Raw genomic sequence first — 26854 nt, 5'->3', positions numbered from 1 at the left:
AGTATTCTTGGCTGGAAGGGGGAATGGAGGAAGAGAAGCCAAGGGAATCTTTTGAGTACATTCCAGTTATTTTCACAGTCACACAAATCTCAGGCATATAATAATGAATTGCTTTGTATATGAGCATCTTTCCTCCCTCCCCCAAAAAGAAAAGTAAATTCCAAGGGACCAGGGAACGTGACTTTTACTTTATTACACTAGGCTGGGTATACAGAAGACAAACAATAAATGACTATAACTACTTTGTCACAAGAAAATTTCCAAACCATTTCTCCTCCCTCTGCCTTTTACTCCTCTGCCTGAAGTCACATGAACAAGAAAAATTTTCTTTCAATTTTTATCTGTAAATATTCTGTTTTTAAATTCAACTGTTACATTCATATGGTTTTTAATTTTTCTAAATTCACACAAGGCAGTGTGGTAATCTTTTCATCTCCAGTTTAATCTAGTCACACCTCTTTCACTACAATACTCAATGTTCAATGATTATGTTAAATTTCGATGTCCACTTATATGGCATTAACATGGGAATTAATGATCAAGAACTGTCCATAAACATTTAGTCAGTTCAAACTGCATCAATTTATTCCTAAAGGCATATATTTTTAAAGCATCTATGAGTTTTTCCAAGTCTTAATGGGATGAGTTCAATAAACATTTACTGAGCACCTACCAGGAGCACTTCTGATTCTCAGCATAAATTTTAGGCAATCAGATATGTACTTAGGAGTTTTCTCAATAAAAACTATGGCAATCAATCATGACATTTTATTTTTTAAAAAGGTTTTGCAATGCATTTTAAATGATAATTTGTTATCTTGATTAAATTCAATATTAAGTAAATTAGTGTTGAAAACAATGAAGTACCAGTATTTTAACCTATATTCCAATCACAGGGAATACAAACAAAAACATAATTTTAAAAATCTTAAATTCTTAAAGCCTCTGCAGCAAAGTACACAAACATGTAGGCCTTGCTCTATGCCAGAAGTTCAGAAGCTTGAATGAACTGGAGGTAAAGTGATACTCCGTTTAGATGTTTTAAATTTGCCCAGTTTAAAGGCTGCCCTAAAGCATGGATACTTCATCCATCTACTATTGGAAGAGCAATCTACATAACTTAGAGGAAGTTGCTAAGACTGTCATAAGCTCTAAATCCTTTTTGAAATTAAGTAAAGAATCCTATCTCCACCCCTTCCGTTGTCACCAGAACAGAAGTTTAACAACTGCCTCTTATTTTATTTCCAGAGATCAAAGTTTAATAAAACTGAGAAATACTTAAGACTATAACATATTTAACTTAATGAAGACAACATAGATATATGCTCCTTTTTCCCTCTGTATCTTGGCATGCTATGTACCTCCAGCATAGTTTAAAAGGAGTGGTAGAAAGTGTCATACAACAGAAAGAGTTGCAAATTCAAGGAAGTCATAAAAGCCAGGTTCTAGTCTTAACTTTGCTGCCCACTAAACAGAATCAGCTTGGGCAAGGCAGTCAGTTGCTCTAGTATCCAATGTCTTCATCCATAAAATAAAGGACTATGTAGTAGATTATCGTTTAGGTTTCTTCCAAATCCAAGAGTGCAGAACACAGAGTTATCTCTAGAGTCAAGCAGAATCTGTCAGCCAGGGACTATAATCCATCCAGTCTTTTGTGTTAACTTGATAGAAAAAAACATTAGGTAGGCTTAATCAAGTTAATATGAGCAACGTTAGTACAGAGTCCTCAACATACGATGTTCCACTTATGATTTCCAACTTTACAATGGTGCAAAAGAGATACTCATTAGTAGAAACCATGCTTCAAATTTTATATTTTGATCCTTTCCCAGGCTACTGATAAGTGGTACCATACTCTCTCACGCTGCTGGGCAGTCGCAGCGAGCTACAGCTCCCAGTCACCCACAGTTACGGCTAAACCGCTGAGGCTACAGTGCAGTGCCCTGAGTTACCAGATGATTTTGCCCAAGTGTAAGAATAATGTAAGTGTTCTGAGCATGATTAAGGTAGGCGAGGCTAAGCTATGGTGTTCAGCAGGTTAGGTGTATTAAATGTATTTTCAACTTACGGTATTTTCTATTTATGATGGGCTTATGGAGAAATAACTCCATTGTAAGCCGAGGAGCATCTGGTGTCTTTCTTAGGTACTTAGGAATCCAACACAGTTCCTTCTTACAAATGAAACCTCCATATTTAACTCAACACAGGTGAGAATCGTTAGCTTCTCAAATGAAACGTCTTGTTTGTAACCTGGCAAGCTTTTCTTCTAATTAAAGGAGAAATATAATAGGGAATAATTAAAGGGCTCTCCAAGATACGTTATTCTTTTTACCTCTTTGACAATCAAAGGGTCAAATTCAGACCATTAGCCTTATTTACATAATTTGGTATTTATCTGGGAACATTGCAAGAATATTTGAAGGCAAATTAACAACAGGGCCTTTCAACAGTCAGCCAATTGCTTCTCGCAACAGTATCATCAAACCGCTGGCTTGTTAACCATATAAACTTCACCTTTTTCTTTTTCAGGGAACCATTCTCAAGAAAGTTTCTATTTTAGCCTTACATACTACTTTTACATTTATATGAATACTGAATCCTGATAATTTTATTGAATATCTAAATTAACCCTCCAAGACATGTATCATCTAAAGATCTGTAATGTATGCTTTTACTGAAGTTGCAGACCAATATTCAAAGATAAGGGCAAGGTCAGAGTCCATATTCCATTAACACTGACCCATTAATCAATTATCTATGAGTTCAGTTGTTCCAGCTGCCAATAATCTACCTGAGTATCTCACGTTATCATTTATCCAACATTTTAAGGAAAGACTATGTCAAATATTTACCCAGCAATTCCACGACTGGGTATATCCCCAAAGCAGTATAAATGGTTCTATGATAAAGACACGTGCATATGTTCATTGCAGCACTATTCACAATAGCAAAGACATGGAATCAACCTAAATGCCTATGAACGGTAGACTGGATAAAGAAAATGCGGTACATATACACCTTGGAGTACTATGCAGCCATGAGAAGAACGAGATCATAACCTTTGCAGGGACATATACGGAGCTGGGGGCCATTAGCCTTAGCAAACTAACACAGGAACAGAAAACCAAATACCACATGTTCTCACTTGCAAGTGGGAGCTACATGATGAGAACACATGGTGGAAAACAACATACACTGGGGTCTATCCAAGCGTGGAGGGTGGGAGGAGGGAGAGGATGAGGAAAAATAACTAACGGGTGCTAGGCTTAATAAATATCTGGTTGATGAAATAATCTGTCCAGCAAACTCCCATGACACAAGTTTACCAATGTACCAAAGTTGCACATGTACCCTAAACTTAAAAGTTAAAAAGGAGCCTATTTCCAGTATTTAAAGATATGAGTATAACGCATAGCTAGGTCATGTTATTTTAGTAAAATAGGAATTGATTCATTTTTATTCCAGAGGCAGTATAATGTAGGAGTTAAAAGTGTGGTTTCTGATTTCACACTACCTGGGTTCAAATCTTGGACCTGGCATGTGTTGTTATTTGTGTGACCTGTGAAAAATTACTTACTTGTTCTACTGAATCACAGTTTTCTCATCAGTAAAACTGGGTCTGTTGGGTTACTTGTGAGAATTAAATGAACTCACAGACGTTAAGTATTTAATGTAATGTCTTACATACAGTGACACTAATTATATTTAAGTTATTAATGTTATTATATTGTTAATCTGGTACAGTGCTTTGATATTTCATTCAAAATCATTGTCAGATGTAATAAAAGACTGCTGAATAAGGAATCAGGCAATTCTGCTATAGCATTTCCTCACAGACACTCTAACAATATATTTTTTTTTGAGACGGAGTCTCACACTGTCACCCAGGCTGCAGTACAGTGGCGCCATCTCGGCTCACTGCAATCTCTGCATCCTGGGTTCAAGCAATTCTTCTGCCTCAGCCTCCCTAGCAGCTGGGACTACAGGCGTGCACCACCATGCCCAGTTAATTTTTTTGTGTTTTTAGTGGAGACCGGGTCTCACCATGTTGGCCTTGATGGTCTTGATCTCCTGACCTTGTGATCCGCCCACCTCAGCCTCCCAAAGTGCTAGGATTACAGGCTTGTCCCACTGCACCTGGCCCACTCTAGCAATTTTTAAAACTAAATGGGATTATCGCAGTATACTAGTCTAATAAGTCTATCAAAAACCAAGAAAGCAAAAATTGTCCTTCTCAAACTGTATGCTACCTCTTCTCTTAAAAACACATAGAAAAAATCTACTTATCAATTCATCTACTGCCACAAAATTAATGTTTCCAGTTTCAAAGAGCAAACATTTCCATCTCCTTAAAAATCACATCAACGTTTTGTCCATATACATTTCCCCGATTTTTCTCAGAATTAGAGAAAAATTGTGAGCAGGTTGCAAATTGTTCAATTACAACTGCACAATTACAAGCAAGTTGTTTTGTAAGCTGAAATATACATATGTCTGTGGCTGGAAGCTTAAACTCACTTTAAGAGGTTAAATGTGCTGTTACTCTATTCTTTACTCATGCGTAGGCTTGCATTTCCACCTAAGCATGCTGAATTTTTACCTTACAGTTTGGAACAAAATAGGTATTGAGTAGTTATTCCTTGGCTATGGCATTTTTTTTTTAAGAGACAGAGTCTCACTCTGTCAGCCAGGTTGGAGTGCAGTGGTGCGATCACAGCTCACTGCAGCCTCAACCTCCTGGGCTAAAGCAGTCCTCCCACCTCAACCTCTCAGGTACCTAGGACTACAGGCATGCAGCCTGTAATTTTAATTTCTTAAAAATTATTTTTGTAGAGAGCGGGTCTCACTGTGTTACCCCAGCTGGTCTCTGACTCCTGGACTCAAGCAATCCTCCCACTGCAGCCTCCCAGAGTGCCAGAATTCCAGGTGTGAGCCTCTGCATCCGGCTACCTATGTCAATTTTCAATATTACAGCCCCGTGTTATAACAGTAGATTTCTGAGGGTAACAACCTCATTATATTTTATTGTCCTCAATACAAACAAGAATATCTGGCATATGAAAGACTCCCAATAAATATTAGTGATATAAATGAATAAATGATTTAATGACCATGACTACCTGCTCTCCCGAAGCTCCTGCCTTTCTTACTAAGCCCTAGCTGTGTACTCCTTCCTCTGTCTCTGATACTTACCCCTTGAAATTCTGAGCTTATCAAAGAGCTCCTGATAAAGTTACACTTTTATTTAACTCCTTTTCTTTCTCAGCAGGATTATTCTCAATTATATATTCAGAATTACAATTTTAGAGCATCTCTTCCTTTGTGAGCTATATTTCTTCTTTATAATCTCTGTATATGGAATTATAAATCAGGCAGCATTCATGGTTAATTAGTATTTTCAGTATAATTTTTGTTTTTTCTTCCATTCTTTATGTTTCAGCTTCAAAACATTTAGGTTTCTAACTCTACAAAAGATAAAAATAATAATATAAATTTATTCCTTTGTATCTTTAAAGCTTTATATTTCAGTTCCAATGCCTTAACTCCTCAAATTAATCTGTAGAATGATTTTTAAAATCTTAATACCTACTAAACAATAAACAAAAGAATAAAAAATTATTCTGAAGAACTTAAACACTGAACCTAAAACATACATTAGTTTTCAAAAGCAGGCATATTATACCTGATCTTTTAAAATCACACTTAGCAATTTAAATTATAATAATGACTCATTCCTATAGTAAGTGTTCTGGAAACCTCAGCCAGCTGAAATGGTTCAATATGCAATTCTATCCCCCATTGCCTTGCTGCCTCTTGACCAAAGAGGAAACATTGTGAACAGTAAATTAACAAATTCTGAATAGCATGTAAAAATGGAAATCTACAAGAAGATCTAAAATCATTCACGACTCAACACAACCAAGCAGCCCCTAAGACAGGAAGGCCACCACTTGCTGGGCATGGTGCTAATGTGCACGTCAAGAGGCACAGAGTCAAAAAGCATGGGAAGCACAGTGAAAATGGCAGTTACAAGAAAGGGGCGGCGGGGAGGGGGGAGCAGGGAAGGAAGAAGAAGAAAGCTGCAGGACTGAGAAGCACAGGAAGTTATATACAATCATTGTATGCAGACAGTAGAAAAAAAGAGAACCATATAGGCCTTTGCAGTCCTTGAGGATTTCAAGAGATCACAGCTTGAGATGATAATTAATGTCCTTAATGATTACCCTACATCACTAATGGATGTTTAACCCTGACCAAACATGTTATCTAATAAAAACAGAAACAGTTCTGTCAAAGAAAACATAATTAATTCTATGGCTTTTTTTTTTTTTAAACAATCCTCCCAGGTTTAGAACTCTGCAACAGGTAGGTAAGATTATTCTTGGAGGTCCTTGGTTTACTGTCCTGTGTCCTGTTTCCTGGAGGTCTTGGTGATTCTGCCACAGCCTCAGCCTCACCCTCCATTGCTCTGTGACCTACTGGTATTGGAACATTCATAGCTAAGACTGGAGGACAGCTCTGAACCCGCAAAATGACAAAAGCCATCTCAGAGCCTTGCCCAGGCGGCTGCTCCCAACCTTGGGGGCATCTAGGGGAGGCACCCCCTGAGCTGTCCCAGGGCCCCAGAGTGCCACTGTGGAGGATAAGCGACCACCCAGCCAACATTCACCCAAAATTCCTCAGGGTCCTGAAAACCTCCAGAGGCACTCCAGTCTGTCCAGTTCCAGGTGCACACGCTTATCAAGGAAGCTCAACCTACCCCAGTGGACCTCACTGACCAGTCGATACACCCCTTCCAGTCCAGGGACAAAGTCCTGGTAAAGCGATTCACTGCCTCTGGCCTAACTCCTCGCTGGAAAGGACCCTACACAATCAAGGTGGGTGGACTAACTGCCTGGATTCACCACTCACATGTCAAGACTGCCCCCATGGATGCACAATGGAAAGTGGCCTCATCTTCAACGGACCCTCCAAAGCTAAGACTTTTGCGCTCTTCGCGGTTATCATCCTTGTCCCCCTGATTCCTGTAGTAGCCCCTCAAAAAGGGCCCCCCTTAACGCCCATCTATTACCGATGGGTCCTCATTGAGGGCTCGACAGGACAATATGTTCCGTGATTGGAGGCGGGACCACCCTTGCCAATCTAACCCTGGAGCATGTCCCCAGACAGCCTATAACTTTCTCTTTGGACCTCTGCGCCCTCCTAGGGGAAAGCCTAAGTGTAAACAATGTAGACAAAACCAAGAGGGGAGGAAGGGCAGGGGTAAAGGGAATAGGATGTGGTATAAAGGAGGCTGAAGAACAGCGCCAGACCATGGGACTATATTTATGCCCTGGATCCACACCAGATAACAGATGGAATTGTGATGACTTACACGAGTACTTCTGCCCTTATTGGGGTTGTGAGTCTATCTCCACTATATCAGGATATACTACAAACAGGAAAAAAAAAAAAAGATTATTCTTACACAAATCTCTCAGCAAAACATTAAAAGCTGTCCTGTGTCAGAATTCAAAAGTTATTAACAAAATTCTACAGTAAATGGACCTCTACAAAAGTTTTAAAACCTTCTTTATACCAATACCTACTATTTTCAAGTAGACAACTTCCATCCCATTGAAAATAGTGGGTAGAAAATGTAGTTTTAGTGTAGAGTGTTAAGTACAATTTAGTGTTTCGAATCTCTCACAAAATCGGTTTCTCACAACCTTCGGTTTTGTTTTATATATTGTTTATTAATCAAAAATTGTATTAACACTTCAGACTTGTTTTATTTTTTTTTTGAGGCAGGGTCTCACTTTGCCACTCAGGCTGGAGTGCAGTGGCCCAATCTCTACTCACTGCAACCTCCACCTCCCAGCTTCAAGTGATTCTTATGCCTCGGCCTCCCGAATAGCAAGGATTACTGGCCTGCACCACCATGCCAGGCTAATTATTTTATTTTTTCCCAGCTCAGCCTCCCAAAGTGCTGGGATTACAGGCATGAGCCACCACAGCTGGCCAAACAAACCTGATTCTAAATTAGCTTGGAAAAGCTCTATTTCGTCAAAGCTCAAATTCTCCCATTGTTACTTAATCAGAAAATATTGAAAAGAAGTGATAAGAAATGAAAAGGTAATTTTTCTTTCCTTCACAAAGTACAGAGAATCACCTACATCTCAGCCAAATATATTTAGAATATTGTCAGCTCAAATTGGCATAATTGACACCACTAGATAACACCCAAAACAGACTTAGGGCAAAAAAAAAAATTGTTATCATAAGCTCTTTTGTCATCCATTTTTCCCCCTCTGTAAAACAGGTAAGAGAATGCTCCAAGATATCACACATAGTCATTTACATACAGTATCATTTTATGGAATTTTTCAAGGTGTTAATTAAAAGTTTTAATGAATGTTAATCATCTGTCAATTTCATTGGCAATCTCTGTTCAACCATATGCTTTGCTTTTACACCTGTAGGCTTTAAAAATCATTACTTTAAAAAAATTTTTAAATAAAATCATTATTTTAAATTGTTTTACTTCCTTAACATGATATTTGTATTAATATTTAGGAAACAAAACTTCTGCAGCCTATACAGAATTTTTCTATAATTCTTTCATGTGTTTTCTAACTTCCTTAAATAAGGTATGATTATGTAGGATTGCATGATCATTATACTTCCAAGAGAAAATATAAAAATATTTATTCTTTTTCTTAAAAAATTCTGTATTTTGGTATGTGCCTAGAAAATAATGCTGAGCTGAGAAATTGAGAATGGCATGGCATCCTAAGACCCTAGAAATAAAAATGATCTCTCATTAAATCACTGTACAATTTTTCCTACCTAAATATTTTTTTTTTCAGTATTTTTTTTTAAAGGAATCTCCCTCTGTCGCTCAGGATGTAGTGCAGTGGCGTGATCTCAGCTCACTGCAACCGCCACCTTCCAGGTTCAAACAATTCTCCTGCCTCAGCCTCCCTAGTAGCTGGGACTACAGGCATGTGTCACCACATCTGGCTAATTTTTTGCATTTTTAGTAGAGATGGGGTTTCACCTTGTTAGCCAGGATGGTCTCGATCTCCTGACCTGGTAATCTGCCTGCCATGGTCTCCCAAAGTGCTGGGATTACAGGCGTGAGCCACCACACACAGCCCAGTATGTTCTTATATTTAATCATTCATTCACTCTCTCAAAAGTATTTACTGAGCACTCTTCTAAGTTCTGGGCATATAGGAATGAACAGAACAGACAAATATTTTTCTCCTCAGTTATCTTTCTCTCCTTAAAGGAGGCAAGAAAATATATAGTAAATTCAAAATAGTAGGGGAGCAGGAAGCAGAGAAGGTAAAGAGGGAATGTATATGTGTTTTTGGGGAGAAGTAGAAAGAAAGAATGGTGAAATTTTAGATAGAGTGACCAGGAAAGAATTCACTAAGAAAATAGATTTGAGAAAAAAACCTAACGAAGGTGAGTAAGCCATTCAAGATATCTGGAGAAAAAGTGATCTATGCAGCAGAAACAGGTTGTACTAAATTCCTGGGTTGGAAAAATGCTAGGAGTATTTAACGAACATCAGTTGTGGATGGATCAGACTAAGCAAAAGGGAAGGTATTAGGCAATAAGGTCCAACAGGCAGGGTAATAACAAATCATTAAGTCCTTGTAGGCCACTGTATAACCTAGCTATTGATCCATGAGAGAACTGAAACCATTGGAGGCTTTAAACAGGAGTGGTATGATCTGTCTACCTCCTAACAAGGTCATCTTGGAAATGTACATCCAGATTCACAAAGCTCAGAATCTCCCCAAAAGGATCAATCCACAGAAAACTAGACTTAGGCACATTACAATCAAATTGTCAGAGGTCGAAGACAAAGAGAGAATTTTGAAACAAGAGAAAAGTGACTCATAAATAAGGGACTCTGTATAAGACTATAAGCAAATTTCTCAGCAGAAATATTTCAAGCCAGGAAAGAGTGAAACAATATACTCAAAGTACTAAAAGAAAAAAAAAAAAAAACACACACACACACATGCCAATCAAGAACACTATACCAGGCAAAGGTATTCTTTAAAAATAAAGCAGAGATAAAAACACTTTCCCAGACAAACAAACATTTTGGAAGTTTGTCACCACTAAACCTCCCTTAAGAAATGCTTAAAGGAGTTCTTTGAATTGAAATGAACACATATTTAACAGCAACATGAAAGCATAAATCTAACAGGTAAAGATAAATATATAGACATACACATACTAGTGAAACACTCTAAATAGACAGTACACAAATTATTTTTAATTATAATACAAAAATGGATAAAAATTTTTGTTAGTGGAGGAAAGAATGAAAATATGGTGATTTTGTATGTAGTCAAAGTTAAGATGCTATCAACTTAAAATGGAAGGTTAGAATAATAAGATATTTTAAGCAAGCGTGAAGTTAACTACAAAGAGAAACCCATAAGAGATACACAAAAGATAAACAGTAAAAAGAAGTAAATATTCACTACAGAAAATCATCAAATAAAAAAGGAAGACAGCAAGAGAGGAAGAGAGGGACAAAACAACTGCAAGACAAGCAGAAAATAGCCAACAAAATGGCAGTGGTAAGCTCTCAGTTATCAATAATTACCTTAAATGTAAATGAATTAAATTCACCAATGAAAAGGCACAGAGTGGCTGAATGGATAGAAAAAAAAGATCCAGTGATATACTCCTTACAAAAGACTCACTTTAGAATTAGAGACACACATCAGCTGAAAGTGAAAGGATGGGAAAAGGTATTTCATGCAAATGGCAACCAAAAAAAAGCAGAGGTGGCTATATTTTATCAGACAAAAAAGACTTGAAATCTACAGCTATCTATACCTGTCTCTAGAGATAAAGAACATCATTATATAAAGATATACAGGTCAATTCAACAGGAAGATATAACAGTTATAAATATAAGTACATCCAACATCAGAGTATCTAAATATATGAAGCAAATATTGACAGATCTGAAGGAAAAAAATGACAGTAATAAAACAATAGTAGAAAATTTTAAAAATTCACTTACAATAATGAATAGGAGAGCCAGACAGAAAATCAATAAAGAAAACAGCTGACTTGTAAAATACTATGAATCAAATGGACCTAACAGACATACACAGAACTTTCTACCCAAAGACAGAAGAATATACATTCTTCTCAAGCAAATGTGGAAGAACATTCTCCAGGACAGATCAACTGTTAGGTCACAAAACAAGCCTTGACAAATTTAAGAAAATCAAAGTCATTTAAAATGTCTTTTTAATCATAATAGGGTGAAATTAAAAATTGATAACAGCAAGAAAATGAGAAAATTCACAAACACATGGAAAGTAAACAGCACACTCTTGAACGACGATAGGGTCAAAGAGGAAATCAAAAGGAAATATAAAATGTAGCTTGAGACAAACTAAAATGAAAACACAGCATAGCAAAACCTGTGGGATGAAGCAAAAGAAGTATTAACAGAAAAGTCTGTGGCAAAAAGTGTTTGATTAAAAAAGAAAATCCCAAATAATCTAATTTATCCCTCCAGGAAATGTAAAACCAAGCCCAATGTAAACAGGAGGAAAGAAAAAAAAAATAGAGATCAGTGTAGAAACAAATAAAGACCACAAAATATTAAAAAATCAACAGAAGACCCAAAATCAGAAATGAGAGACATTACAATGAAGCCTCAAAAATAAAAAAGATCATAAGAAACTATTATGAACAATTAAATGTCAACAGTGGATAATGTAGAAAAATAGATAAACTCCTAGAAATATGAAACCTACAAGAACGAATCATAAAGAAATAGAAAGTCTGAACAGATCTATACCTAGTTGGAAGTTGAATCAATAATCAAAAGTCACCACAGAAAAGCCTAGGACTTGATGGTTTCACCGGTGAATTTAAAAGACATTTAAAGAAGAATTAATGCCAAGCCTTTTTAAACACTTCCAAAATATTGATATAATTAATTTATAAAGCCAGAACCACCCTGATACCAAAGCCAGACAAATATACCACAACACCACAAGAAAGGAAAGCTACAGACCAATATCTCTGATGAATACAGATGTAAAAATCCTGAATAAAAGACTAGCAAATCAAACTTAACAGCACATTAAAAGGAGCAAGTGGCATTTATCCCGGGGATGTAAGGATGATTCACCATACACAAACCAATTAATGTGATACACACATTGCAGAGTGAAATCACATGAGCATGTCATAGATGAAGAAAAGCATTTGGCAAAATTCAACACCCTTTCATGACAACAACTCTCAACAAGCTAGGAAGAGAAGGAAAGTATCTCAATAGTAAAGGCCATATATAAGAATTCTACATTTACTCTTATTCAACATTGAAAAACTGAAAGCTTTTCCACTACGATTTGGAAAAAGACAAGGATCCTTACTCTCACCACTTATATTTAACATAGTACTAGAAGCCTTAGTCAGAGTGATTAGGCAACATACGAAAAAAAAGACATCCAAATCAGAAAAAAAAGAAGTTAAATTATCCCTGTTTGCAGGTGACGTAATCTTACGTGTAAAAAATACCCTAAAGACTCCATTAAAAAACTGTTAGAACTAATAAACAATATAGTAAAGTGGTAGAATACAAAATCAACATACAAAAGTTGGTTGCATTTCTATACACCAACAATAAACTGAAAAAAATAGGAAAACAATATCACCAAAAAGATAACATACCTAAAAATAAAGTTAACTAAGGGGATAAAAGACTTGTACACTGAAAACTATAAAACATTGGTGAAAGAAATTAAAGAAGACACGAATAAGTGAAAGACAGCCCATGTTCACAGATTAGAAGAACTGATACTGTTAAAGTGTCCACCCTATCCAAAATGATTTACAAATTCAATACAATCCCTATCAACATTACAATGGCATTTTTACAAAGACAGAAAAAACAATTCTAAAATTCACAGGGAGCCACAAAAGAGCTCAAATAACAAATCAATTGTGAGGAAAAAAGAACAAAGCTGGAGGCATCACAGTTCTTAATTTCAAAACATATTAGAAAGCTATGGTAATGAAAACGGCATGCTACTGGCATAAAGATAGACATGCTGACCAATGGATCAGAATAAAAACCCCAGAAACAAATCTGCCCATATATAACAGTGAACTGATCTGCAACAAGTGTGCCAAGAATAAACAATGAGGAAATAGTAGTCTCTTCAAAAAATCGTGTTGGGAAGACTGGATATCCATAGGCAAAAGAATGAAATTGTACACTTGTTTTATATCACACAAAAAAAATCAACTCAAAATGGCAGGCAAACTTACATATAAGACCTAAAACTATAAAACTCCTGGGAGAAAACGTAAGGGAAAATCTTCGTAATATTGGTCTTGGCAATGATTTCATGGATATGAAACCAAAAGCATAGACCACAAAAGGTAAAATAGACAAGTGGAACTATATCAAATAGCTTCTGTGCAGCATAAGAAAACAATCAACAGAGTGAAAAGACAACCTACTGAACGGGAAAAAATATTTGCAAAGGTTATGTGATGGTTAATTTTAGTTGTCAACTTGATTGGATTAAGGATTACCTAGGAACTAGTAAACCAGTACTTATGGGCTTGTCTGTGAGGATGTTTCCAGAGGAGACAGACGTGTGAGTGAGTGGACAGAGTGGGGAAGAACCACTCTCAGTGTGAGTGGGCACCATCTAAACCAGTATATCAGGCCTTGGGCCTCGTACTGAGAATTATAACCAGCTTCCCTGGTTCTGACATTTTAAGATTTGGACTGACCTATGCTACCAGCATCTCAGGGTCTTCAGCTTAGAAATAGCCTATCATGGGACTTCTCAGCCTCCATATCCACGAGCCAATTTCCCTAATTAATCCCCTCCCATCCATCTAGATATCTATCTGACTGTCTATCCATCCATCTATCCATCCATCCATCCATCCATCCATCCTTCTAGACATCGTATTGCTTGTCTCTCTAGAGAACCCCAGCTAATACACTCTATGTCTGATAAGAGGTGAATATCTGAAATACATAAGAAACGTTTTCAATTGAAAAAAAAAATCCTGATTTTTAAAATGGGCTAAAAATTTAAATAGACATTTCTCCAAAGAGGGCATACAGATGGCCAGCAGGTGTATGAAAAGATGCTCAATGCTACTAATCATCAGAGAAATGCAAATCAAAACCACAATGAGATCTCACCTCACACCTGTCAGGGCAGCTAGCATCAAAAAACAAAGGACAAGTGTTGGTGAGAATATTGAGAAATTAGAACCTTTGTACACTGTTGATGGGAATGCAAAATGGTATGCTCTCTATGAAAAACAGTACATCATGCCTGTAAACACTTGGGAGGGTGAAGCAGAAGGATCACTGGAGGCCAGAAGTTTGGGACTAGCCTGGGTAACATAGAAACCCCATCTCTAAAAGAAAAAAAATTAAATCAGCTGGGCGTGGTAGCATGGTTGAGATTGCAGTGAGCTAGGATACTGCCGCTGCACTCCACCTTGGGTGACAGAACAGGACCCTGTCTCAAAAAAAAAAAAAAAAAAAGGTACAGAGGCTCTGAAAAAAAAAAAAAGTAGAACTACCATATTATCCAGTAATTTCACTTTTGGGTATTTATCCAAATGAATTGAAATCAAAGTCTCATAGATAAATCAGAATTCCCATGTTCGCCGTGGTACTATTCACAATAGCCAACATGTAAAACAACCTAAATGCCCATTGGTAGGTGAATGAATAAAGAAAAAGAAGGCCCGGTGTGGAGGCTCACACCTGTAATCCCAGCACTAAAAATGCAAAAATTAGCTGGGCATGATGGTATATGCCTGTAATCCCAGCTACTCAGGAGACTGAGGCAGGACAGTCCCTCGAACCTGGGAGGCGGAGGCTGCAGTGAGCCGAGATTGTGCCACTGCTCTCCAGCCAGGTGACAGCAAGACTCTGTCTCAAACAAACAGACAAAACATGTCTTAAGAAGGTAGATACGATGTTAAATGTTCTTACTACAATTAAATAAAAAATTAAAAGAAAAGATTAGAAAAGCAGTAGCCAGTAAGTATGAGGAAAACCAAGAAAACAGAAGCCAGGTGAATGTGTTGCAAAACGAAGAGAGTAAATAAGTTTCCAGTGCGGCTGTTGAACAGTAAGATGAGGATAACAATGGCACATTGGCACGGCACACGCACGTCACCAGTCACCTTAATAAAGAGCAGTTTCTGTGAAGTGATGAAGGCAAATGCCTTCTGGGAGTAGTTTGAAGAGAAAAAGAGAGGGAATAACTTTTTTGTTTTTGAGATGGGGTCTCACTCTGCTGCACAGGCTGGAGTGCAGTGGCACTGCACAGCTCACTGCAGCCCTGAACTCCCCGGCTCAAACGATCCTCCCACCTCAGCCTCCCAAGTAGCTGGGACCACAAGCATGTGCCACCAGGCCCAGCTAACTTCTGTGTTTTTTGTAGAGATGAGGTTTTGTCATGTTACCCAGGCTAGTGTCAAACTCCTGGGCTCAAATGATCCACCCCCTCGGTCTCCCAAATGCTAGGATTACAGGTGTGAGACACTGCATCCGTCCGGGAAGAATTTAGAGGGAAAAAATTAGACAATTTTTCCAAGCAATTCTTCATTAAACAGATGGAGGCAAATGTGTAGGAGCTGGAAAGGAATGGTATTAAAAGAGTGTTTCTCCTCTTAAAATGGAAAAAATAACAAGTTAGCAGGTTGATGTGAAAGACCTAATAGAGAAGGAAAATTTGATGATGCAGCAGAGAGCACATGGGTGGAGTACGGTATGTGCAGACGGGGAGAAGAGACTCCAGGATCAGTATACATGGGAAACTCAGCCTTCACTAGGCACTTGGTTTATACGTGGGGTAAAGGCAAAGTCAGAGTATATAATGCAGGTAGGTGCACAGGTGTAATGAGAGAAGCTTCAAGAAGTTTTCATTCTTGTTCCTTTAATTTTCTGGAAGAAATAGGAAGCAAGATATTAGCTAAGAATGCAGATGGGAGAGGATGTGTAACAAAAGTGTGAGAAGAAAGAAGAGTGGGCTCTCCCAACCACAACAAGCCAGGCTCTCCCATCACTGGGCCCAGCACGTGCTACTCCTTCTCCTGAGAATGCCGTTGTCGACTCAGAATGCCATCTTGTTCCCTGACCACCCCAACCAAAGCGGATCCTGGGAACTACTGTCTGCCACATGAGGCTATGTATTCTTCTTATGAAATTATCACACCTTTTTTTAAGACAGGGTCTCACTCTGTTGCCTAGACTGAAGTGCAGTGATAATAATCATAGCTCACTGCAGCCTTCAACCTGCCAGGCTCAAGTGATCCTCCCCCCTCAACCTCCCAAGTAGCTGGGCCTACAGAGGCAGACCACCACACACAAGTATTTTTTTATTTTTATTTTTGTAGACACAGAGTCTCTGTATGGTGCCTAGTCTGGTCTCAAACTCCTGGGCTCATGCAATCTTCTCACCTTGTCCTCCCAAAGTGCTGGGATTACAGGCATGAACCACCATGCCCAGCCATATCTCTTTATAGTTTGTTTTCTATCACGTCCATGAGATTTTGAGTTCCTTGAGAACAAGGCCTGTCTCTTTCATCCACTGCTGAATCCCCAGTGCCTATGAGTACATAATACATGGTAGGTCCTTGTTTCACCAACCCATGTGCTAGCTACTAGGAGAGTTTCACCTTCCCAGAGAAGGGCTCTCTGCATGGGACATGTACTTGAGGTTGGTGTCTCTCTGTACTATGATTCCAGATGGGGGAAAAGACATATAAAGGATCAGAAGAGAGAGAGAGGTGATGTAAATGTAGTCACATGTTTGTTATTATCACCTGAATAGCAAAGTTAAAACTTGCTGTGCCAACGTCCTTGCTGAGTTTACCTACAATGAAACTCAAAGAGTGAAAGCTGGTTTGGGGCATGGCTTGAATACACCTCTAAACACGACACTGAGATGACAATTCAGTTTTCCAAGTCTACCAAAAACACTATCAGCAAGGAGGATTCTATTCTATATTTCTTTTCATTTTTCTCTATTGTAAATTTATTTTTCTCTCCTTAAGTATTGCTTCATATAATTGGAAGAAAATATTTGCCAACATTCTCCAAGAAGCTCAGAGTCACACTGTACAGCACTATGTTCAGTCTTCTATGTTCAATCCTTCACCTTGTAGCTACTAGGGAAATATAAACAGAGCACTGGCTACTTTGACAGAGGAGCTAAATGTCTACTAATTTCTTAAAAACAACCACAAAAAAACACTTTTTTCCTTAACAGAGAATGAGTGAGTCATCACAACTTGTAGTAAATGTAGATGTCAATTATTTTTGGAAAGAGTGAATGACATTTACATGATTTTTTTTAAAGTGACTTTTCCTTAGAGGCACATTACTTACTCGATTTAAATGGCTGACACTAGCAAAACATTCATTTACAAAGAGCTGTCTTCATCACACACTTCCATAAATGCAAGTTTACTAATGTTTATTACTTTTGTTTTATTTCAGGGCCAAATATAGGGAAAGAATAACCTCCTCCTGGCTCACTATGCAGCATTTTCATGAGAAGGAAGCTAAGAAATTCGAGGAGACATCGCATGTTCACGTAAGCCATGACTAACATTCTCCTCTTCACTTCTCAAGCTCGCATTTACACAAAGTGGCAGAGTCGGCTCTGTTGGTCTTGAACTGTACATCCCCTTTTATGGAAAATATCAACAGGGATTTTTTTTTTCATGGCTGGAGGTCTTTCCCTCATCTAAATATTAAAGGCTGACAAGTCTTTCCAACGTAGGGGAGTAGAGTCATGCTTGCTACTTCTTAATTAGGAGCAGAGTGATAACTATGAAAAGATGAAAGAGTTTCCTGATGGTTGCAACAAGTTTCAACATGATCCAAAGCTTTGTCAATAACCACAAGGAGAAAAAGAAAGCAGAAGGAAAACGCCTCTCTAGATTCCTTCATTTCGGAGAGAAGAGTGAATGCTACTGATGTAGCTCTCTCGCCTGGAAGACAACTCCACACTATAGGCGGCCAAGTGGTAGCCAGCCCATTTGCAAGAGTACAAAGTTTAGCCCAACAAGGGAGTCAGGAAACCTGGGTCTATGACCAGTTCTCTTACTTAACTACGTAACCTTGAAAATCTCACCCAGCATCCTCAGTGGATCTGAAAGAAGCATTTATAGGCTATGGAATAGTGTCCCAGTTGTAAAGTTCTGTTCCCACCAGCTAATTTAAAGTCTTAAAGAAAGGCTTGCAAAACCTTCCTGAAAGTCTGGATAGTATAGCTTACCTGTTTTCATAGGGAAATATTCGATATTATGATGTCTAGTATTGGTAGGCTACTTTCAATTTAGAATATTTATAATATTTGAGATTTTACATATATTATCTCATTTATCCGTTTGCGCAATCTTGTGAAATACGTATTACTATGTCCTTGACAGGCTAGGAAATAAAGAGAATAAAAGAGAAAAGAAATGAAGTAACTAGCTTAAGGTCACAAGGAAGGTGCCACAACAGTCACCCAAAATATCTGTCCTTATCGCTTCACTTGGAATTATAATTATCAGCACAAGCCCAGTTACTACACAGAAAGTCGAAACAAACAATGAATATGGAGAGAATAAAAACTCTCTGAGAAAAGAAAGATTACACGTGGCTCCCATGAACTCAGATAATATATTACTTTACCACATTGGGTTTTTTCCCCGCCATTTAATTCACTGTTTTTCAGAGAAGTCAGTCTAAAATAAATTCGTCTGTAGTGGCAAATTTCCTAAAACAAATATTAAACACAGCTACTGGGATCTTTGTAGCATGTTATCAAAATAATGAGATATAAATACTCAATTTATATACCACATACCTTTTAACGAAAAGAAAATATACACATCATCCCACAGGCCCGAGCTAAAATTTATATTTACATTACTCAAGAAAAAGAAAACAAGAAGCAGAATCTTAGAAGAGTTCAAGGATGAAGATCATGGGAGACATTGTCAACACTTGGTGGTACTATCACAAATCTTATTGCAAGCTGCATAACAGCCAAAATGAACAAAACACAAAAGCAGTCCTTGTAATTTTTTTCAAGAGTTATCGTTTGCCAAGCTAGTGCTATTCTAGTTAAAAAGCCATACGATTCGGACTTTATCAAAAGGTACCAAATATATAAACAAGATCATAAACCCCTCAATAAAAATAACTGCAAATCTACCTGCAATAATGGTTATTCTACATTTCCATCAACACAAGGTATGAACAACTAACATCTATTTGAATGTTGCAGTTTACAAAATGCATTCACATAATTTACTCATTTTGTATCCACAAAAAATTCTATGCACTAAACCTAATTTTACAAGTGAGGAAAGAGCGAGTCCAAGTTCAGTGATCCGAGCACAGTAAACCTACATGGTGACGTTGGGTCTTCTCCCTACAATGCTGTTTCTGAAAAAACTGGAGTGGGATATATTATGGGGGTAAGAGGCACATTTATTTAAGCCATTATAAGGTAGGAGAAGTCTATAAAAATAATATGTAGAGCTCCCCTAAACCCCATCTCTACTAAAAATACAAAAAAATTAGCTGGTCGTGGTGGTGCACACCTGTAATCCCACTTACTTGGGAGGCTGAGACAGGAGAATCTCAAACTCAGGAGGTAGAGATTGCAGTGAGCTGCAGAGATAGCACCATTGCACTCCAGCCTGGGTGACAGAGCAGGACTCGGTCTAAAAAAAAAAGCTAGTTTTCATTGCCCTTCTCTATTCATATCTAATATGTAAGAAGAATGGATTTAGGTATTTAAACTACAAGAAAAACAAAAAGAAGGAGGAAATCAAGAACATAAGGGAGGAAGGCAGAAAGAGAGGGAGGATAAATTTACTAACTCAGCTAAATAAATGTATTCCCTTCTCTAAACTAAGGAATGTGATAGCAACATGCAATCATACAAAGCAGATTAAAAAGTGACGTCTTATGAGGGCAATCACAAACTATGAAATGAAGTTTAGATAAAAATATTACCACCGAAAAAAAACTGTCAAATCCACTAAAATTACTAGGATCCCATGATTTTTTAAAAGTTATCTATGGTAAACTCACTGCATTATTATGGAAGCAACAAAAATTAGTTACAAACACCAATTCCAACTTAATTCAAATTTGAAAAAAAAACAGGCACCTAATCCAAATCTTATTTTTAGTTCAAAAATTAATTTGACGTTCTCCCTTTAGTCATCTTATTAAAAAGATTATTACATTTCTTAAGCCTCCTAGAACAAAAGGCAATTTCCTGACATTTTAGTTTTCTGATTTTCTCAGATAAGACTAAATAGTACTCAACTATTTTATTTTAATCCAACATGCTTTGTTGAACCTACACTTGCTTGTCAACCCTTCTAACATTATTCACTGTAGTAGAGAATTGCAAAAAACTCTGGGGATGTCACAGTGAGGAATCTGGACATAGTGATGGCTAAGATGTACTCTGAAATGAATATCATATGATCTGGTGAACACTGAGTTTCTTACTAAATAAATCTGCAAAATTATGGTCTTTTAAAATTTATGACCATGCAAGTTAGTTGTCAAACTCTGTATACATGATTTTGTATATTTCTTACTGTTTATCCATGGAAATGATCTATTTGCAATCAACTGTGCCAGTCTACAAGTGTCCAGACTGGTCTTGAAGAGCTAACAAATACACTGAAAAGAAGAAACTCCCTGAAATATGTATTGCTGCTATGAAAATTGGAGGCATTTCTGACCAACATTATGCAGAAAAAAAAAACTACATTTAAGACATTTAGGCTCTGGAAATGTTTAATTATTAGCTGAAAAATTAATATGAGACACAAAAAAATTGAAATTATTTTTCCATTTGGACAAATTACCTTAGCTCAGAATTAATGGTTTTGAAAGACCCTGTGCATTTTTCATAATTTGGAAAGGATAGGCACACCAATCTAAAAATGGACACATTTTTGCATGTCAGTTATAACAGATGCACACAAAAACACATGAAATATATTGTGATTATGACTATACTATATATAGTTATAGTATAACTATAAAGTAATGTAACATATTTAAACATATTTTAAACCTATTTTAAACCTTCACAGACAAATAAGTGTGGTCCTTCAAAGAAGTGAATGTAAGAAACTATATACTCATCTCCCTGTTGCTACTAGTGCTTAAAATACTTTTAGAGCCCCTGTTCTGTAATCTTCCAATTTATGATTGACCCAAGAAAATAGACGTGTGGCTTGAGCTCCACAATTTGTGTTGCCCTCTTCTGCTCCCCGCACCATTCATTCCCTGCCTGCTTTACTCACTAGACTTGGTCAAATATATCTTTCGACTATTTTCAAATATAAAGCCTCCCTTCAAAGTAAGAAACTTTGCCCACTGAGGTTATCAAAAGAGCACGCCTCAGGCTCCATGGCAGCTCCAAAGTGGAGTTCCTGAATATTCTGAGCAATTTCAGTTGTCAGACCTCAAGGCAGGACAGAAAAAGACCCTAAAATTAGCATGAGGACTTTTTCAGCAGACCAACTATTTAAATTGACAATAAAAGCTGGACAAAATGATCAACTCTGTAAGTAAGCCCAGTAAAAGGAAATAGCAAACGAAAGTAGAAAGAATACAGCTTGTTAGAACAGGAGCCAGGGAGGTCTTTTTCTTCCCTGCAGTGTAGAAAAGAATCCATTTAAGGGGTGTATCCTTTTTCTGTATATGTAATACTCAATTTATCTATTCTTGTCTGACAAACTCACAATATTTCAGAAAACCAAAAGATCTAAGTTTGGGTTGGTACCTGGTTCCGTATCTTTCTCTACCCTGCCTTAAGGTTTGACTACTTAAAATTCAATCCAGTCACTGTATCTAAAACCAGTTGATTTGCAACTACTGCCTTCTCAACATGCAGACTGACACAAACAACTATGTGGGAGTCACTGACCCAAACAACTATGTGAGAGAAACAGAGAAAAATGCACTGATACAGACAGAAAAAACACTACTAGTTAGACTTTGTATCAAGTTTATATTTCCTCCAGATTCCTGAAGAACACAGACACAAACCCAAGAACCATTTCATCAGGATGCATAATATCAAACTCCCTGCAAAGGGGAGACAAGACAAGGATGATTTACAACATTATACAAGTGGATAGCCTTCAAATTTTCAGTGAGATCTTTTATCTAAAATAAACTCACCAATAATGTCTGGCAAAAACTAAAATGTTATAGAACTGATTCCAAGTAGAACAGATTACTGATAAAAGTTATCATTAGCAACAAAAAGACTAATGGCCCTTCAAACTAAAACTACCATTTTATGCATGCTTCTAACTCCACGAATCTGTTCCTAAATGATCTCATAATGAAATAAGAAGTGGTCATATAGAAAAGCCCTCGGTTTGCAGGACACTAAATGAATCACAGGGTTTTCAAAGTGAGCATTATAAAATGAGTTTACTAGTAGGTAACCAGAAACTAAATGACTTCCAACTACTGGAAAACCACCAGTAGCCTCTCAAAAGAAAAAACTCACAATTTCAATGAATCCTTTCACTGTGCCAACTAGTTCCATTATAGCAACCTAAATTGATATAGGAGTCTATATCCTCAATTAGTTTCTAACTTTTCAACAAATTATCAGTTAAAGTTTTCAATACATTATCTGATTTCTTCATACCTGTGATATATAGATACATTTCTAGGTTTTCTTTCTTTCCAGCACAGGGTTTAAAAAAAGACATAATGAATATGATATTCTGTTGGAATTAATCCATGGTCAATTCCATTTTGTAAAGGAACTTGTTCCACACTAAAGATGCCACTTCCCTAAATGAGCTAGACTCATTGACATTAGAACTCAGAAATTCTCTAGCTTGGATATGGAAGACAATTTGATGCTAAAAATTTGATGTTAAGTTCTCACATACACAATGTAGTTCTGCTGATACATGGAGCACAGGCTCTTTATAACAAATACCCTGAAGATCTTTAATTGGTAGTTAGTAAACATGCTTTTCCTAATCATCAAGTCTCTTAAATATTATGTTTTTAAATATGCATTTAGGGAAACTAATGAGGTAAGATATGAGAGGGATAAAGAAGGTATGTTGTTTTCAAAATTAAAATTTTCAGGACATCAGTCCAGCAGGCATAAAACAACATAAAACAAATAACTAGATAATCAAACAATAAAAAACTAGAAATAATATGAAAGCTTTTTTAAAAAACTGTTATTGCACATATGCAATAATTACTTCCATCAAGACTTTTATTATACATTTGTTTTTATGGAATCATAATGTACAAGTGCATGCTATTGTTTAAACACATTCACCACATACCCCATAACAGGATATGATGACAATATGTATTAAAGATAATACAGAAAATGTAGCTAAATGCATTCTGTATTATGGTTCCATATTACAGCATGCAAATGGTTCTGACTAAGCAGACACAGGAGACAGTCGTTAGTGTGCACGCTGTGAATGTATATTATGAATAATGCATAAAACTTGGCTAAACCCTAATGAGTCCATTGACATCTATGGGGTCCAAAGGAGGCTCAGATCCCAAAGCACGGCCCTGCCCATTTCTCCCCGCTAATCATTATATAAAACAATACCATGAAAACAAAGGATATTAAACTACATGAATATTTTCTCATTCTAGGTAAAGATTTTGAAATAAGCAGACAAATTGGAAGAAACTTTGAAAGAGAGCTAGAAGTCCATCTTACAACATCACCCCACTTGCAGTTTTTGAAAATTATCCACTGCAATTCAAATGGGACAAAAGCTGCAGTTGAGGGTTTCATGTTATTTCTCGTCTCTGGTTTTCTTCGGGGAGCTGCTGTTACAAGGAAGATCTCAGCAATCCCTCAGAAAAGTGGCCAAACTCTTAGACCATGGTGGTAGAAAGTCCTCCTGCTTCGAAAGACTAACGTTTACAAAATGAATTATAGTCAATTAAATAGGGAAGTAGATATAATATGTCTAAAAGCATTCTTTAAGAAACTGCTTAAAATTCTGGTTTTTACACAGCTTTTTAAGGAATCAAAAAGAATGTCAGGAGTACATTACTTACAGCACATTTTTTTTAAAAATCAATGTTTTTTCCAATAGCCATTAACTAGAGACTCTTAAACCTGAGTCCTTGAAAAGAGAAAGCATAACATCTATTATCCCTACATGGGTGTACCCCAAGATGAACACCTATATGGGGAGGTTTAACGTGTTCACTGAGCCAAAAATGCAGAGCTGGGCAAGCTGTGCTTGAGATGCACAAATTAAGTATGTGACAGAAGCCTGTGCACCCAAAGCCTCTCCTAGGAGCGGGGCTGGGAAAGCAAGGACAGCTGCTGCTTCATGGTGCTCCCAGGGGCGGGTGGGAAATGGGCATTCTGAGAACACATCCCCAGAGTCCAGAGAGGAGGCAAGGGCTGGCCGCTTGGGGAAGCAGCAAGCCAAGAAAAACCCTGCACTCTCAGAAAACATGCAAGAGCAAAATGTCAAAGTGAGAGCTGGAGTGAAAATTCTGGGATGGAGTTTTTGTCAGTTTGCCCAGCTCCATGAGGTTTTCCCATCTCCTTACCAGGTACAAGAACCAGACCCAGCCAAGGCAAAGGCCCAAACTGGAAGCTGCCATGGAGCCCAAGGCATGAAAATGCACAACCACCTCCATCACTGAATTCTAAAACGCAGGTCATTTACCAGCCCATATTTGGGCTAAAATCGGCTCTCGGCTTAGCATTACTGGGAATTTCGCCTATGTTCTGGGAATAGAGGGCTCACTGGAAGACCCCTTCTGCAAAATAATACTGTTATTTTCCTGTCTCTCCTCACCCACAGAGGCAGAAATACTCACTCTAAACATTGATGAAAAACAACCCTTCATAAGTTTCTATTTAAAGTACAAATACTCCTGGGTATAGTTTAGAAAAATCATGATAAACTTGTTTGTTTTTAATTTGCTTTCTTTTGTGAGAAGAACTAGGACAATAGAGGATGTCTTAGTATGTTGGGGTAGTCACAAGTGATTTGAAAAGAGGGTAAAAGGTTAGAGAAGACAGGACACACTGCTGACAGATTAACTTTGCTTGCCTTTCCAATTGCACTAGCACAGCCAAAGATTTTGTGATGGGGAATTAAGAGTTTTAGCAGACTCTTAAGGTTGAAAACTTTCTGGGCACTATATCATTATTTTTGTATTTACAGCTGGGTAAATGCAGTCACTGCTGCTAGAACATGAAGTATGAAATCATACAGAAAAATAAGGTATTTGTTGTAACCACTTCTGCTGTTTTCCTGGTTCTAAAATTTGCCTCATATCAAGTGCAATAGAACAAAGTTCAGTTCCTGATAGAACCATTCCATAAAGCGATTCTGCCTCTGAAAGCCGTTCTCTACCACGGCTGGTCCCAGCTCCACTATAAGCAGCTGACAATTGCTTCCCCCACACACACACACCCTGTGTTCCTTCACCCCTCCCAGATGCCACCAAAAGAATCACAGAAAGTCTCTCAGTAGCACTTTGCTTCTCAGCAGGAAGCTGTACTGTTTGTGATATCCATTTTGATTCAAACCTAAATTAGGCCTCTGGAAATAGGTAATGCACAAAAAGAAGCATTTTGTGTCACCAAATTATTATTATAGGTTACTGTTAACCCTTGGAAGATAGAGGTGAGCTCCGTAGCTCCCCACTGAGGTGACTATTTGTCATGAAATCATAGGCCCTACCTCAAAAGATGTTTCAGGTGAGCTTGCGATAAGGCAAACTGTCTAGTTGACCTATAGGATTCTGATAGCTAGTTTAAGTGGGAAAGCTAAGAGAAACGCCAGTTAAACAAAAGGATCAGCACAGCATGGGGAACCAGCAGTGTGCTAGCACAAGTTTAACAGCTGACAGCACCTAGAGAGAGATGTCGGGATCAAGGCATTTTACTATCAGACCGATTTAAGACCCTTCCCTTCAAAAGCGCTTCTTGCAAAGACTTGTAGGGTTTTGCAGGGCAAAAGTTCAGAGCAACACACATTTTTTTAAAAGAGGTCATTTGTGATCAAACTATCAACGAGTCCTGTTGAAATAATGAATTCGACTACGGAATATGCTGATGCTTCTATATTTTCATACAGTCTAGCTAGTCAATAAATTTTACTTTCGAAAGCCCTGCTCGAAAAGTTAAATTTCTGGCCCTAATTAAGATTCAGAGAAGTCTCAGAACTCACACTAAGAGTATGCCTGCATTACAGTCCTAGCACCCGTCCTTGAAAACCTTTGTCATTTTTACTTTTTCTAATTTAAGCTTTGTAATACGTGATTCTCCTGTATTCTTCATCACTGCGTTAAAATAAGCAGTCTTTGTAATGTTATTTATAAACACAGCTGAATTCAAGGATTCAAATCAAAGACCACTTTCTATTCACCTATACTCGGGAAGAAAACATGCAGAAGATGCATGTCATCTTCTCGTCTTTCAGCACAACTCAGGTCCCTTTCTGATTGAAAACTGTAGAAGGGACAGTCATCATGCCATACAATAATAAATTGGCTTTTCATTCTTCCGTGTGCATTTTTATTCCGTTTTGGTAAAAAAAATTATCACGTGTTCCTGGCTTATCTCATTAAAATAAATAGACATGACTGAATTCATAGCTCTGGAGACAAAGTAAACACAATACAAAATGTAATTCCTCAAATTGGAATAACTGATCTTTATTGAATAAATAACTAAATAATTAAAGCTTCTTCAAAGTGAATATCATAGGTTGATGATGAAAAGCAACAGAATTATTCTGC

At 37.4% G+C, this 26854-nt stretch overlaps 1 protein-coding gene across 9 annotated transcripts in view; it reads right to left on the bottom strand.

The window, feature by feature from the left end:
- SOX5 (SRY-box transcription factor 5) overlaps positions 1-26854 on the bottom strand; it is a 1011218-nt gene that overhangs the window by 958678 nt on the left and 25686 nt on the right. The gene's annotated exons all lie outside the window — the stretch shown is intronic.

Source organism: Sapajus apella, unplaced genomic scaffold (assembly GCF_009761245.1).
Source record: "Sapajus apella isolate SASKATOON/1434 unplaced genomic scaffold, GSC_monkey_1.0 scaffold2, whole genome shotgun sequence".
NCBI lineage: Eukaryota > Metazoa > Chordata > Mammalia > Primates > Cebidae > Sapajus > Sapajus apella.
The sequence above is the reverse complement of the archived record's forward strand: the minus strand, read 5'-3'. Positions and strand labels throughout refer to the sequence as shown.